Here is a 16542-nt window from a genome sequence, read left to right on the forward strand (position 1 = left end):
TGCAAGAAGAGCTTACTGCCCTAACATGAAATTTCGTATGTATACAAGAAGAGCCCACTGCCCTAACATGTAATATACAAATAAGTTTCTTCTCAATAATAGATATACATATAATACTTGTCTTGCTGCTGTATCTTGCACTTGCTCTAATCATACATCAGATTCCACATTACATAAGGCTCGCATATCACTTATACTTCCTTCACTATAGTTCGCATTACATCCATATTACACATTATCTGCGCAAGATATGGTCTTTACTTATGCCTGGCAAATCAACAAAACTCTGCTTAGTCAGCCTTGATGCTTTCATACGCTTGACTAATTATAACTTAGGATGTCGACTCATCATGATTAAGTAATTATTTTGTTACCAAAATAATTCCTTAAGCCGTAAAATAATTCCTTAAGCCATACAATTCAATTTATTGACATACTCTGTTCTGCTCTGTTAATTACCTATACTGGTAATTCTTCTGCAACATACGCCGTACTGTCTGTACCGATCTACACATTGACATATGTCATCATGATACTATCAACTATCAATCCTGAACTGTGCATGAGCTAACTTGAAGTCTGTCATCTTTACATACTGTATCTGTCTTTGTGCTGCTGCAAATTGTCCAACACTCAGACAATTTTCTAACTTTGATTACATGATATGTTGCCATAAATGACAACACCCATACATCTTCCTAGCCAGCCAACAGCTGGAAGGGCTACTAGGACTGGTGTCCAATTAGGCCTTGAAAATTGGTTATAGGCTTATAACTTCGCAAACCCTTTAACGGTGTCCCAAATAATCTTAGGATCTGAGTATCCTTTTGGATTACCTCAAAGAATTTTTTGGTCTTGAACCCACAGACCATCTGTACAGCTGTTTCCCAAATTTAAGGCTATTTATGAACTTATGAGGATTTCAAGAATTTTAGGACTATAGTCAGGAGAATTTTTTTTTTCACCCCACTAATGGATTCAATACAACTCCTCCTTTGGCTTAAATAACCTTCACTCAATCCTCCTACCTTCCATGAGCTTGGATTGCATCAAACAATCCATCCAAGGCTCTTCACAAGCACTGGTTTGCTGATCACAATGTCTAGCCGGGTGTACAAACTCGCCTAGGGCTCCTTAGGAAAAATAGAAAACTTGTTCCAATCACCACAAAGATGCATATATACATAGTTTATAGAGTCCATTACTTGATTCCAAATGGCCATCAAGGTTCGACCATTGTAACCCAGGTTATGGTTGCATCTTTTCTGATTGTCTTGTTCAGGCCAGCAAACTGGCAATTCTTGTCACACAAACTCCTACTCACTATCCAAGAAACTACATTCAAAGCTCTACAAAACCATGTGAAAACAAAAACCCTCTCAATCCATTAATGGTGTGGATGATGGGCTGAAACTAAAAATTGTCATAGTTTGCTCTTGATTGCTATTCACATCAAGACAACAGTCTGTACAATGCATTTTCCAACCCTTGGCACTGACTTGAATTTATCTTTTATAGCTTCCTTCCACACGTGTGGATAGTTGGTATGACATCTGACTGACTTTGGAGGAGTTTTAGTTGTTTGTGACAAAGTTGTCAAAGTTGTCATGACAACTTTGCAAAGTTGCAAAGTTGTTATGTGCAATATTTTACATCTGCTGATTCCATGACTTTAAACTTGACTTTATGGACTTATTTTGATCCAAGTACAACACCTAACATGCTTCCTCATGTTTTCCACTCTGCTGGGGTCTGGTTAACATTTGACCATTCTAGACCCTTAGAAGCAACTTAATGCATTCTTGACATGATTGTGACAACTTGAAGATTCAAACAACACACATCCCTATCAACCTAATTAACATGACTCACACACACACGTGGGACTTTATTTTAGTCCTTATTCACTAGTGGTTGGCTAGAACCACCTACAAGCCAAAATTGCATTTGGGTCCTAGTTAAGATCCTAGGTGCTCTTGCACCAATGCCCATGTTGTGTTATTGTCCAAAATTATTAACAAAGAGTGAGTTAAGCTGTCTTTAATGAGGCGCAGTTAAACTTTGCCTCTAGGTTTGAATGCATCCTATGTTTGCTTGTGTTAGGGTTATATGCCTTGCAACCATTGCACCATAACTTCTCTACATTTGTGTTGGAATTTAGGACTGTCTTATTGCAACGAGGGGGTAAGAACCAGTATTGCATATGTGCTGTGGGGGTATAGACCTTAAGCTTTGCCTCCTTTTGAATATTTTTAAAGCTTTCGTTAGGCTGAAATGCTTTCTTTTAAGCCCCATATCAAGCTCAGAAAATGCTCTGTAATCATTACACCACAACTTCTCTATATTTCTCCTAGAATAAAGCACTGTCTTATTGCAATGTCAAGTATCAATGTAATCTCCCTTCTTTAAACAACTAGATTGTCAAGAGGTTGGCCTCTTATCCAGTTTCCGTAGGTCAACAACATGGATAGGGGACCCATCCAAGGTTTCTGGAGCTATGCAAGGCCTTTATAAGTGACTTTGGATAGTTTGAGATAATTTCTTAAATTTTGGGCGAGGTTCCTACTTTTTAAGGAATGACCAGATATTGACTGGCAAGCATCGAGGGACCTCTGGGATCATTGTAGAGACTTTGGTTGTAGTTCCTAATTCTTAGGGAGGATCCCCACTTTTTAGAAGGGATTTTTAGTTGGTTTGCGACATTCAAACATCATCTATGGACTAGTGGCATTAGTCAAATTTCAATTTGGAGTCCAGTGATGGATTGATGAATAAATTTAGAATAACTAAATTATTGTCTAAAGATCAATTTAAGTAAATAATTAATAAAATGATTTGATCAAGTCATTTCATATTATAGTAAAATATAGAAAAATGCCCCCCATGACACACTTCTGATGTAACACAAGGTTTACTGCTACCAAATCCTTCCCTTATTAAGAATTCACTCAGGCTTATCACTAGCCTATTAGGGTTTCTTGATACCCTAATCCATAGAGGACCTTTACTCTATCCTGCAACCCTACTACAAGCTAGTTACACCAATACTGCTACCAAATCCTTCCCTTATTAAGGATTCACTCAGGCCTATCACTAGCATATTAGGGTTTCTTGATACCCTAATCCATAGAGGACCTTTACTCTATCCTCCAATCCCACTACAACCTATTTACACCAATGCTTAGGTTTGCTTCTACACACAAATGCTCTTTCATTCCTCATTGTTGATCTTGCTATTATGGTTTCTTGAACAAATCTTCCATCCATGTGGCATGATGACTTCCCTCAATGGTCATGGACTCTCCTTGGCATTCCGGACACCAAACTTGCAAGTTGGAATCAAGTTTCTTACCTATAAAGCAAAATTGCTCCAAATTGAGTTTTTTGGACTTTATCTTCAAATTACTCCAAAGGAGGGGGCAAATAAACTGGATATTTAGATACCCTTTTGGGAAATCTTGAAGATTTTGGGGTCTTTGATCCCTGAAGTGTCTGTACACACAAAAGAAACTTTTTAGCCTAGTTTTAAGGGTTTCAAAACAATGTGGACTGGCCTGGTTAGGATATGATATTTCACCCTCCAAAACTCATCTTAGAAACTTTTCCTTTGGCAAGATTCTACCTTACTCACTCCTTCAACACCAACTGGTCTAAAGTATCCAAGCACTTTCAAACCCCAAAACTCCTCTTCTTGCTCTGTGATCTCCTAACCAAGTATGTAGACTTGCCTAGGGCATCACCTTGAAATTGTTTACCATGCTTCTTAGGGCCCTATCACTAGAATACATTATGTACATGGGCTCTACTACCATGTCCCTTGAAACCACGAAGAACTCACGATAGGAATTCATGGGAGAGCCATTATTGCTTAAACATCCAAAACTGGAACAACACATTGCCTAGTTTGAAAAGATTTTCTAAGCCTAATTAAATGAATATTTACAAACTAATAGCTCGAAGAGAAAAACATTCTACAAGCAAGAGGAACACAAGTCCAAAATCAGATTCTTCTATTCAATCCATTTGTTCGTATAGGACCATCAAAATGCAAAAACTGTCTCACAAAAAGGTGCATTTACTTGCTCAGGCTTGCTTGGTACAATTCCCAACCATTGGGATGTGTTTTGATGGTGGATTTATATTCTTCCAAAGAAGCTTCAGGTGGTTTGCATAACCACTAAGCTCAAACTTGCGCTTTGCAACTTTTTGCTCAGTTTGCTCAAAAAGTTGTCTAGCAACTTTTCAAAAAGTTGCATATCTTGACAACTTTTTGGTTTCATGAGCAACTTTACTTCTCACCATGTTGGGAGCTCTTGAACCATTTGGATTGAGTCAGGAATGATGTCAAAACCATGACTGTGACCCTACACCACCAATATGCATGATTGACAACTTTCACAAAGGTTGCACAACTTGACATCTATTACCTCTTTCCACTTCCTAACTCCTTCATGACATCCTATGACTCCTTATCCATATACAAACTTAAAATCCCACCATAGATGACAAGGTGCATTAAAATCACACCTTCTTCACACTTCTCAAGGTCTTAGCACTATGCCTTTTTAAGCCACAAACCAAAACTTAGAAACACTCCACACACCTTTACCTAACAACTCCTAATTTATTCACCACCCCGACTTGGCTAGAGTCAGTATAAGCCGACCATCTCAAACCAAAAAGGAAAACTTAAAATCAATTTTGTGCAATCACCCTTGGACTAGGTGCTCCTGCACCAACTTCCCTTGGCAATATGAGTTAAAAGTTATTATTTAAAAAGGGGCCACCCATACTATAATGAGTCATAAGGCCTAGAGGTTTAAACCTGTAAGAGAAGATATTAAAATAAATAAGAGGAAAACATGAAAGGTACAACTAGGGTTTGAAGGAAATGAAATAATATTTGGGTAGCCATTTTCATTCATTCAGAAATCATTTTTAATTGTGCATTTTGGTGATTGGAGCTCCAAGAAGGCTTTCTTCAACAAATTGCTCTTTGAAGAATGGAAACTCTTGGAAGATTTGAGAGTTGGAATAAAACCTAGCTCTCTAGGTGATAGGATCCATCATTGATCAGTTTGGATCATATTAAGGGTAGAGATTCTGTATTAGATTTCGTATCAGAGTTTGAACCAGTGTTAGAGGACTTTACAAGTCCAGGCAAGATTGTTTAATTCTTGAGCCGAGCTCAACTTCCAAAGATTTTTTGGCTTTGGACCTAGACTCCGCTATGTCTGGTAGAGTCCTGGCCAGACCTGCCAAGTCCAAGGACTCGCTGAACCCACAGAGTCCCAATGATTAGACTCTACTGCAGCCAACAACAAAAAATGTGCACAAATTTTTTTTTGAAATTATTTTAACTTACTTCTTGGGGCTTATATGCTTTGTCTAAGACCTAAAAAGGTCATTCCATCATGTGTAAACACAAACAAGAGAGAAAAGGGCTTGATAGAAGAATATTGGGGTTTTAGAAATAGATTAGCAAATCAGCTGACTCTCATATACTGATTGCTGATTGTTTGTGCAAACTTGTAGCTTGCTTTTGCACATTGAGAGGAGCTAAAAGAAGCATTTGGAGGAGACTTTACAAGTTTGAGTTGCATTTCCATTTTTTGAGCAATTTTGAAGAGGTTAGTTAATTTTTTGGTATTGTTTTCTGAATTTTTTTACATTCATGAATCATATTTTGGTTTCCATTTTGTTTACATGTGCTATAATATTTAGATTTGTTCCATTTTATGTTGATGAAAACTTGCAAAGTAAGAAGCCCTAGTGTTTGATTTTCTTTATTATAGATGCTTATTTTTATTTAGTTAAGATATATTACAGCAGTAGTGTAATGTCTCAAGTTGAGGGTAGTTCTTCTAGGCCTCCATTTAACCCAGATGCAGACCTTGTTAGTGTAGCAAGGGATAAGGCTTGTAAACATGCCATCCTCAACCCAAAAAAGGTAGTTACATCTTGGCATTGTGATGATAAAAATAGTGGGGGAGGTATTAAAGATTGAAATATTGCCATGCACATATATCAGGGTATGATGCTAAACCATGCAAACAAGCGTCCGAGGATGTTATATGTGAAATGCAAGCTCATTGAGAGGGATATCAAGAGAAGAAATAATTAAGAAAGAAGCAACAAGAAGAAATGGAAAACTTAGGTGGCGAGACCTCTTCAAGTCTTTGTTCTGCATTACCTCCATCTAGTAGAGGTGCTGCGAGTGTGACCATTGGTTTGATGTATGTTCTCTTCCATTATGGGTTTATCAATGGATGAGTGCATTAGATATATGTTCATGAGCATCTAGGTATGCTAGTTTAACAGTGTTTCACTCGGTACCAAGATTCCATAGTGCTTGCTGGCTGCATACTGCTAGACCCTTTGTGATGGGTTAGGCAACAAAGTGAGAATAGGGAAGCTAATGCTTTGTTTAATGGTGGATATCACCTCGATGATTCTCTCTCTCTCTCTCTCTCTCTCTCTCTCTATGCGTGCCCCCCCCGGTCCCTCCCTCCCCCTCCCCCTCCCACTTTTGATTATGGAATAAGGAAACTTTCCTTCTTTTGATCATGGCAAAGGAAATGGATGAGGGAGGAAGAGATGACTGTTATACACTGCCTACTCTTTTCTTGCAGATTTTGATTATGGTTTTATGATGTTTGTACTTGTAACTACAATGTAAAATTGCTGCATTTTATAGTTATGCCAAAATATGGTGAATGGACTTGTACAAACTTTAATGATGATAGAATCATTTTATAGAAGACAAAATATATAATCGAATATTTGGCTCCTTTAACTCTAGAATACAATTTTTATACTCTTTAATTACCATATTTTATTAGCAATTATTTTGTAGATTTTACAATGAGAATGAAGATGCTAAGGGGAATTGCAGCAACAAAATGGCAGATTCATAAGGACAGTTAAGAGAATGAGAGTCTTTTGTAGAAGGAAGCTAAGTTGCAGTAGAACACAACCTCATTTATAACCAAAGGAAGATGAGGTATTTATAGGATAAGAGCAACATGAAAGGGGGGGAAATAATTGGGATCTAATAGAAGAATTTATTAGGAAAAGACTAAAGAATTGATTGAGAGTCAAGACGAGAGAAGAAACAGTTGGCAAGATAAAGGTTGAGTCTAGGGGTAGACAGAGCTCTCAATCATGAGCAAATACAAAGCTTAAAAAGGCTGGAAATGAAAAATTAGGCATCCATGAAAAATGTTAGGGTCGTCCATTTTAGGGTCTAGCCCCCATTTTTTCTAGGGTTGGTCACTTAGGCAGCCCTTACCTAGCCACTCAAGTGGCCCTATGACTTCAATTTGATTTAGCAACAGGGCCTGGGTTATGTGAAAAAATTGGAAGCTATGTTTGGGCTGAAATGTGGCAAGGGACTAATAAAGATATGGACATTGCCATTAAGTAGGAAAATACTAAGAAGGTGTTCATGCCATGTGGGCCACAAGCTAGATTGCCAAATTGTCATCAGACTGCCATGTTTGGCTTGTGCAATATAGGAGCTTACGGTCACAAAAGTAAAAAATTAAAACACCAGAAGAGTTCTATCAATTAATTGAAAGTATGACCATCTTCCTTGAAGGGCTGTATTGCCCTTTCAAAAGTGGCTTCTTCTCTGTCTTTTGCTGCCATCAATAGGCAATTATGTCTTAAAATATTTTTTATATCATGATGATGATTATCAAATATCTTCTGATTAATCTTTTCTTTTCTTGAAATCTATTTCAATAATTTAAAATGTTAATTTTTGAATTTTATTATTATGCAGGAGCATTTTTTCTGCCCATGGCAATGGGAGCTTTTGAAACTGAATTTAGATGTTCGATAAAGCATAAGTAATATGAAATTTTGTTGCATGTGTAGTTGCAGCGACCCTGGCAGATATAAATGCAAAATGTGGAGCAAAGACAGGGTATGCAAGCTGTTTAACAAAATGCCTCAAAGAGACATTATGATTGCAGGATATGTAAAGGAAGGCATGTGAAAAGGCTTTACAAACTTCTAAGAAAATTCAAACATGTGTAACGGAAAATTCCACTTCTGCCAGCATCCAAGAAAATTGGCCGGAATTTAATAAAGGCATCAGCCAAGAATATTAAGGGGTTGTGTGGAAGATAGAAGACAAGGAGGTGGCAGTTTGTACAAGCAGAAATTGGTACCGGTTGTGAAGGGGGAGACAAGGGTCTGCGGTACAAGGAAACTTGACGAGGGAGGAAGAGATGACTGTTATACACTGCCTACTCTTTTCTTGCAGATTTTGATTGTGGTTTTATGATGTTTGTACTTGTAACTACAATGTAAAATTGCTGTGTTTTGTAGTTATGCCAAAATATGGTAAATGTACTTGTACAAACTTTAATGATGATAGAATCATTTTATAGAAGACAAAATATATAGTCGAATATTTGGCTCCTTTAACTCTAGAATACAATTTCTATACTCTTTAATTACCATATTTTATTAGCAATTATTTTGTAGATGTTACAATGAGCATGAAGATGCTAAGGGGAATTGCAGCAACAAAATGGCAGATTCATAAGGACAGTTAAGAGAACGAGAGTCTTTTGTAGAAGGAAGCTAAGTTGCAGTAGAGCATAACCTCATTTATAACCAAAGGAAGATGAGGTATTTATAGGATAAGAGCAACATGAAAGGTGGGGAAATAATTGGGATCTAATAGAAGAATTTATTAGGAAAAGACTAAAGAATTGATTGAGAGTCAAGACGAGAGAAGAAACAGTTGGCAAGATAATGGTTGAGTCAGAGGTAGAGAGAGCTCTCAATCATGAGCAAATTCAAGGCCAAAAAGGCTGGAAATGAAAAATTAGGCATCCATGAAAAATGTTCGGTTGTCCCTTTTAGGGTCCAGCCCCCATTTTTTCTAGGGTTGGTCACTTAGGCAGCCCTTACCTAGCCACTCAAGTGAACCTATGACTTCAATTCGATTTAGCAACAGGGCCTGGGTTATGTGAAAACATTGGAAGCTATTTTTGGGCTGAATGTGACAAGGGACTAATAAAGATATGGACATTGCCATTAAGTAGGAAAGTACTAAGAAGGTGTTCATGCCATGTGGGCCATAAGCTAGATTGCCAATTGTCATTAGACTGCCATGTTTGGCTTTTGCAATAGAGGAGCTTACAGTCACAAAAGTAAAAAATAAAAACACCAGAAGAGTTCTATCAATTAATTGAAAGTATGACCATCTTCGTTGAAGGGCTATATTGCCCTTTCAAAAGTGGTTTCTTCTCTGTCTTTTGCTGCCATCTATAGGCAATTATGTCTTAAAATATTTTTTATATCATGTTGATGATTATCAAATGTCTTCTGATTAATCTTTTCTTTTCTTGAAATCTATTTCAATAATTCAAAATGTTAATTTTTTGAATTTTATTATGATGCAGGAGCATTTTTTCTGCCCATGGCAATGGGAGCTTTTGAAATCAAATTTGGATGTTTGACAAAGCATAAAGTATATAAAATTTTGTTGCATGTGTAGTTGCAACTACCCTGGCAGATGTAAATGCAAAATGTGGAGCAAAGACAGGGTATGCAAGCTGTTTAACAAAATGCCTCAAAGAGACATTATGACTGCAGGATATGTAAAGGAAGGCATGTGAAAAGGCTTTACAAACTTCTAAGAAAATTCAAACATGTGTAATGGAAAATTCCACTTTTGCCAGCATCCAAGAAAATTGGCCGGAATTTAATAAAGGCATCAGCCAAGAATATTAAGGGGTTGCGTAGAAGATAGAAGACAAGGAGGTGGCAGTTTGTACAAGCAGAAATTGGTACCGGTTGTGAAGGGGGAGACAAGGGTCTGTGGTACAAGAAAAGGAGACTTCTGCATAGAGGAGAGGGGACATGCAGATTGAAACCAGGCAGAGTATGGATGAAGTAAACTGCATGTAGAAGGCACTAGCAAAGTTTTTTTATAAGAAATTGTGAACGTTAGAGTAGAGAAGATGTGTTGGAAGTACAAGAGTCCAGTGAATATGTGAGTGCGCGGAAAGATTAAATGCATAATGAGGTGATTTCAGTTACAATATTTAACTATAATAAAAGTGAAGCCAAGTTGAGGAAAGGTGGAACCCCAATAGAAGAGAAGAGTAGCAGATGGCAAGTAAAAATTTTGAGTCAATCGACACAGGTCAAGTAGCAGCAGAGAATTGGGTAGAAAGGGTATAAGATTACATACAGTGAATTTTAGTTGGGTTTTTGTTTTGTTTTTTCAACTATGAAATTAATAAAATTGAGATGATTTTGATTTCTTTATGAAATGGGTTGGTATTTTCTCTCAAGTTTGTTGTGTGGCTGGACTCAGCCTCACTTAGTGTCAATTCGTATTGATTCGATGGTATGTTAGAAGTCAGTTCACACTGCAATCAAACTTGTGGGTACTGTAAATATGTATGCAATAGGAGCCTTGTGTGGTTGAGATAGAGATGGATTTAGGAGTGAAGGAGGAAATTCTCTAGATGCTGTTTGTGGTGATGATTTCAGAGCCTTGAGAAGGCAAGTTGAAGCTTTAGAAGGAGAAACTAGAAGAGTTTTTGCTTGGAGAGAGGACCTGAAAGTGAAGAAGATGAAGCTACATAAAATGACAATGATCCAAATGGTGAAGATGTAGCATTAACACCAGTCATGAGTAATCCTTCGTGAAGGTATTGCCAATAATAGGAAAGAGACCAAAGACTTATGTTCTTATATTCAGTGGAAATCTGAAATAAAGAATTAATTAATTGGATAAATGACATGGAAGATATTTTGAATTTGAAGAAATTGACGTCTTTGATAGAGTGAGATTTGCAAGGACCTGGTTGAAGGGACATGCCTCTATTTGGTAGAAAAAGTGTAGCTTGAAAGAGGAAGAAGAGGTAAAGGCAAGATTACTAAATGAAATAGGATCACAGAGAAGATGAACAAGTAGTTTATTTAGTAGATGACATAGATGGTGTGAAGCAAGAACATGTTTGTTGAAACTAACCAAGAGGTGTCTACCACTATGGGTAAAGTGAATTAATGCATGCTAGAAATATAAGAAATGCAACAGATACAATAAAAAACAAATGTAATTTTAGAGAACAACCACTTCTTTCCTTAATGCCAATCTAGTTTTACATCCAGTTATGATTCCATACATAGTGATAAGCATAATGGTGCCCATACATTTCATTCCAAAGAGTACATATAAACTCAGAGGGGGTGTGAGGTGAACCGTTGCTACCCATAATTGCATACCCCTCAGCATATTGATGACTAATGACATACTTAACAATTAACAACATATTTATGACGATAATACAATTATCCTTCACCCCCCCCCCCAAAAAAAAAGTTATCTCTTGACGACACACAACAAAAATGGGACAACTGTGTACAAAAACAATTCACGAAGAAGTCAAAGGGGGTAGAGGAAGTGTACTTGAAGAAGAAGTTGCCAATTGCTCCCTTAGCCAATATACTTGTTTTGTCCTATACTTAAGGTTGCTCTCTATGATCATTGTCGTGCTCACAGGCTGACTTTACCATCATAGCTGCCTTGAGGATCGCCTTATCCTTTTTTTCTGCCAACTCAATGGAACTCACTACATGAGTCTCCATCATACCCCACTACATCTGTTCCTCCTCCAATTGAGCCTTAATATGTGCCTTGTCCGTTGCCTGTTCACTCCTCTCTTTGGCTAATTGGGCTGCCAACTTTGCCAACTTATCCCGGTGTTGGGATAACTCATCCTCCTTCTATGCTAACCTCTCCACCTCTTGGAGCTGGGTGGCCATTTGATCCCTAGCTTCTATTGCTGCTAACCTCTGAGCTTCAACCCCTCCTTGAACACGCTGAGACCTCTTGACCTTATAATTCCTGTCCCCGAGGATCCGCTCAATCTTCCTCAACATGGCTTCGGTGTGGCTATCCTTTGGTCTATCTGAAAGAATCTAGTTGTCCAACATCTCTAGTGTCTCCCTAGTGGGCAATCCACTAGCTTGGAAACCCCGAGCAAACTTTGTAGCACTCCCTTCAGCGAAAAATGCCAAGTGCTGCTCGATCTTCTTGTATACTCCCTCTCGAACCCGAGATTAGACCGATGCCACTACTTGCTTGACGCCAACAACTACATCCACCATGTACTCCAATTTTGGACCAGGTATCTCTCTTTGTATTGCCTCCTCTCGAGGCCTTGTTAGCTACTGTAAAGGTGCCCCTAGGGGTGGCTTCTCTATCGTTATGCATCTACTCTTGTCCAATCACGAAGACATCCTCTTGTGGCATTTGTGGCTCCTATTGTGGCACTAGCTCCTCCTTTGATGTATGCTCATCCTCCAAGTCTACCATGACCCTAGGCAACGATAATTACCTTTGTAGTGAAAACACTATAGGCCTCACAGGGACTTGTGGTGCGAGTGGAAACCTATTAAGCCAAGTATCCATTGTAGCCTTTGGCACCTTGCCCACACTATCATCTCCACACCCTTGACTCCAAGGGACTCCTCTTTGATCGACTATCTAGTCTCCTTTATCTTGACCCCACCCTTCTCCAATATTTCTCTCTGTGTGGCTCCCACCTCTGTAACTGTTTGAACTACCTCTCTTCTGTGACTCAACACTCGGTAAGCCTCCAAGAACTTCCTAGCTAGGCAACGCCAACTCGGTCTAAGGCTCTACTACCTACACTATTGTGGAGGGTCCTTTAGCTAATTGCGCTAGTGCAACTATTGTCAGTGTAACTGTGGTCGATATAACAATGGTTGGTACAACCACCGTAGTTGCCAAAGGTGACATAGTCATGGGCATGTGAATCTAATATAAGGTGGGGATTGGTGTCATTGTTACGAACCCTACTGATGTTGATGGGGTGAAGTGTGCAATTCAAGACAAGATAGTTAAGGTAAAATGCAACTGTGTGGCCAGAGAGGTGGGCGTGGATGCTACTGTGGCAATTGCAGACTCCATAAGGTCATCCTTGGCAACATAACTACCTCCCTCTCCTAAGGCACTAGAGCTCTCTAACGTCTCCTCTCTCTCACTCTCCATGTCTTTCGACTCAAACTTTGAAACCACCCACCTCCATTGCTTTTGACTCGTAGGTGCCTTCTAACCTATTGGTGCCACATTTATGTCTAACTACCTCTAGTACATGATAGGTGACTCTTAATATGCCAAGGCGTCAAGCTGCACTTCGAGCTGTTCAGTAGGTGTCTTTATCTGTGTACCATTTGGGAACTATCTTATGGTGTACTGTGGCATGTAAAATGTACTGTGATGTAGGTTTTCACCTAGTCACACACAATGCCATTAATGAGTCCATTCATGAATACTATATAAGGGAACACTATGTCTGAGGCATGAATCGACCCTGCCAATCTACTTTTGACCATGCCCATAATGCATCGCTAAGGTGCTACTGCAATGAAGGACTTCTTCATCCCTCTTCCTTTTGATGCCTTGGCCACCGAGTCTAATTTTGCAAGTGTGAGAACATTGGATACTATATTAATCTAGTACACCTTTTCTTACCTTGTCATCTTCCTTGCCTTAATATCAATCTTTTTCCCTTCGTGCCCAAGTATGCCAAAGATTCTGGTGAACTTTATGGCGGTGAATGAAACCTTCAAGGTCCTTCCCAAATATGGAATAGTGCTCGTGCGTAAAAACCCATCAAACACCTCAATCATCACCTGGTGGGGACCTCATAGTTACGAATGCATCAAAAGGGCATTTCAATGGTCCATTGAACTTGTGCTCTACTTTATCATATTGTCATCTAGATTCTTTTGCCACCATTTTCAGGACTCCAACCCATTCAAACCCTTGAATACCACAATCTGAGGTGTAACTACATCTTTTAGGAAGCAACCATTTGCACCTTTGGTCTGATTTTTTGTATTGTTGCTAGCACTTGCATCCATCTTGCCTGCAACTTTTACACCTGACTACAAAACCCATGTATTCTTATCCATGTCGGAGTTGCTTGATGGTGATCGTGACTTAGCTTTCCAACTTATTTTGTCTTCCAAATCCATCGATAACTATTTTGATTTGTCATTTTTTGCAGCAAAAATGGTTGGGTATGCACACCAACTCTTTCCTTCTCTGCCCTTCAAAATTGGTTCAGTCTCCTTCATTGTCTTGTGTGTTTGCTATTAATGCGGCCTTTGTGGCTCCATTGCCTGTCTTCCTTCAACATGCCGCAAAGTGTTCTGCAACCATTGTAGGCTTCTATTTACTCCTCCTAACAACACCACTGTCTTGTGTGTTGCTCACCAACTTTATCCGCAAGTTCTCTCCCTATATCGGATGACATTGGGCTCGTATGTTGTTGTATCCCTCATTTCCATTTCAATGAGCTATCGCCTTTATCATTATCAATGTCCATTTGAGCAACTTCTTCCTTATAGCTACTTTCTACTCACTGGATTCATTGTGACGCCATTATACTTGTTTTAGCATACAACATCATTTTTCCTCTTATTAGACCATCGTCAATCTTCTATTTGAAAACAGGAGCTCCGTTTCTGTTTTCATGTTTCCTTTTTTCCCATTGCTCTCTGGTGCATGCGATCATACTCCACCTTTCTTATCTAGCATACAATACTATGCTTTGTTATGATTTCCCTGTGCATGATTTTTTTCCTTGTCCAACTTTACTTCCATGACGTCACTTGGGCTCAAGGATTGTATCTTTATCATGGTAACACTTTATTATAGTTGATAAAACTTATTTATTCCATCTCCGTTGTACAACTTGTTTTCAGTGAGTCCCTTAGTGCCTTTTCTACACAAAGATTATGAGCGACATGTTTCCTGATGATGTTATGTTTCATTCCCTAACAATGTTTTATTCCCACTCTTTGACCATGTTTTATTTCTACTCCCAAAGGTGTTGCAAGTTAATGAATGATGGTTGTATTTAACCCACCTATGACTTGGTTGTATCCTTCATTGGTTACGCTCAACATGATCTTTAATATCGTCAGTGTTTGCTTGCCTGTCATTGTACAATGTAGGCATCATGGTTTCTCTTTCCGTCGGTGGTCATTATACGACCCATTGTCAGTAGACATTGTGTGGTGATGCCATTCGATGTACACTGTATAGTGACACCATACGGTTGGATGTTCTCTCTTTTTCTTTAACATTATATAATTCCTAATCTAATTAGTCAGACAGTTCACTCTCCTTGCCTTAGCTGTTCAAAGTACGATTTCAATTTTGACCCATTGACATCATCCAAAATCTCCCTTCCATCAAATGTTCACAGTTGAATTGCCCTGTTCTTGGAAACTTACTGTACTTTGTAGGGTCGAAGCCACCTTACTTTAAATTTGCCCGACTTTATCTCATTTCATCCATTGTACTTCAACACTAGTTGCTTGGGTGCAAACCACATTCGCCTTAGATGTTTCTCGTGCCATACTTTCCTTTGTTGTTTGGTGCCATCAAGCAACACTCGTTCAACTTGTGGAGGGCATACAACCTCTCGCTCCAATTTTTCGTATTTCCCAACTTGTTCTCTATTGCTATTCACAAGTTTGACACCATAAATTCTACTAGTATGATAGCCTCCTGTCCATACATCAATTGAAATAGCGCCTAATCTGCAATTACTTTTTAGGTGGTTTGATAAACCCACAACAACGATGAAAGTCTCTCTTCCCAGTCCTCTCCTTTAATTCCACATGACTTATAAATTATAGACACCAATATTTCATTAGTAGCCTCGGTTTGACCATTTGCTCTTGGGATAGTAGGGACTCGAGAGTGAGTGGAAATTTTAAATTCTATAGTGAGTCACTTGATAACATGGTTCACGAAATGTCCCCCTTGGTTGTTTGTCATATGGATTGGGATACTATATCTCGTGACTATTTTCTCATAAATAAACCTTGTGGTGCTCATAACCGAGTTGTCAAGTAGGGTCTATGCTTCGACCCACTTTGTCAATTATTCAGTCGCCACAATAATATATCAATGCCTTAATGCTCTACTTGCCTTTAGTGGTCCAATGAAATCGAGTCCCCATCACTCGAATAATTCCTATGCGTGAGAGGGGTTTAGTGGTGTAAAGTCTCTTTTCAACGGTCTCTTGACCTTCTAGCATGTGTTGCACCTGACGACCCATTCTCTAGCATTGCTATACAACATGGGCTACCATAGGCTTGAAAGGATTCTTCATACGTTCGAGTTTGGTCCCATGTGCCCTCCGATTAGACCCTCGCAAGCCTCCCTCAAGATACTCAAAACCTCTTACTTCATTACACATTGTTAGAGTACTTGATCTAGTCTCATTTTGCAGAGAAACTTGTTGATTAGTTGAAAAGTTATGTTCCTTAGAATAAGCTTCTAGCTTTCACCCGGTGGCATATCTCTTGGAGATTGGGTTGCAAAGAGGTATTCCCTAATGCTTGTTTAATAAGTCAACATGACTGCAATTAGGAAGACGTGGGCATCAGGATAGTCATTGGTCACTCCTTCTGGTGACTCTAGATTTAATACAGGAAAGGTGATATGCAATTACATTGCTT

General features: G+C 38.8%; 1 protein-coding gene across 4 annotated transcripts in view; it reads left to right on the forward strand.

Annotated features, from left to right (window-relative positions):
• LOC149577691 (inositol polyphosphate multikinase alpha-like) overlaps positions 1–16542 on the forward strand; it is a 111770-nt gene that overhangs the window by 1560 nt on the left and 93668 nt on the right. For all 4 annotated transcript variants that reach the window (XM_089825177.1, XM_089825193.1, XM_089825185.1 and 1 more), the window contains exon 3: positions 5536–5630. The gene's annotated coding sequence lies outside the window, so the exon portion shown is untranslated. The remainder of the gene's footprint in view (positions 1–5535; positions 5631–16542) is intronic.

The sequence above is a fragment of the Cupressus sempervirens genome, chromosome 1 (genome assembly GCF_028749045.1).
Source record: "Cupressus sempervirens isolate cs-2001-9-10 chromosome 1, ASM2874904v1, whole genome shotgun sequence".
In the NCBI taxonomy this organism is placed as follows: domain Eukaryota; kingdom Viridiplantae; phylum Streptophyta; class Pinopsida; order Cupressales; family Cupressaceae; genus Cupressus; species Cupressus sempervirens.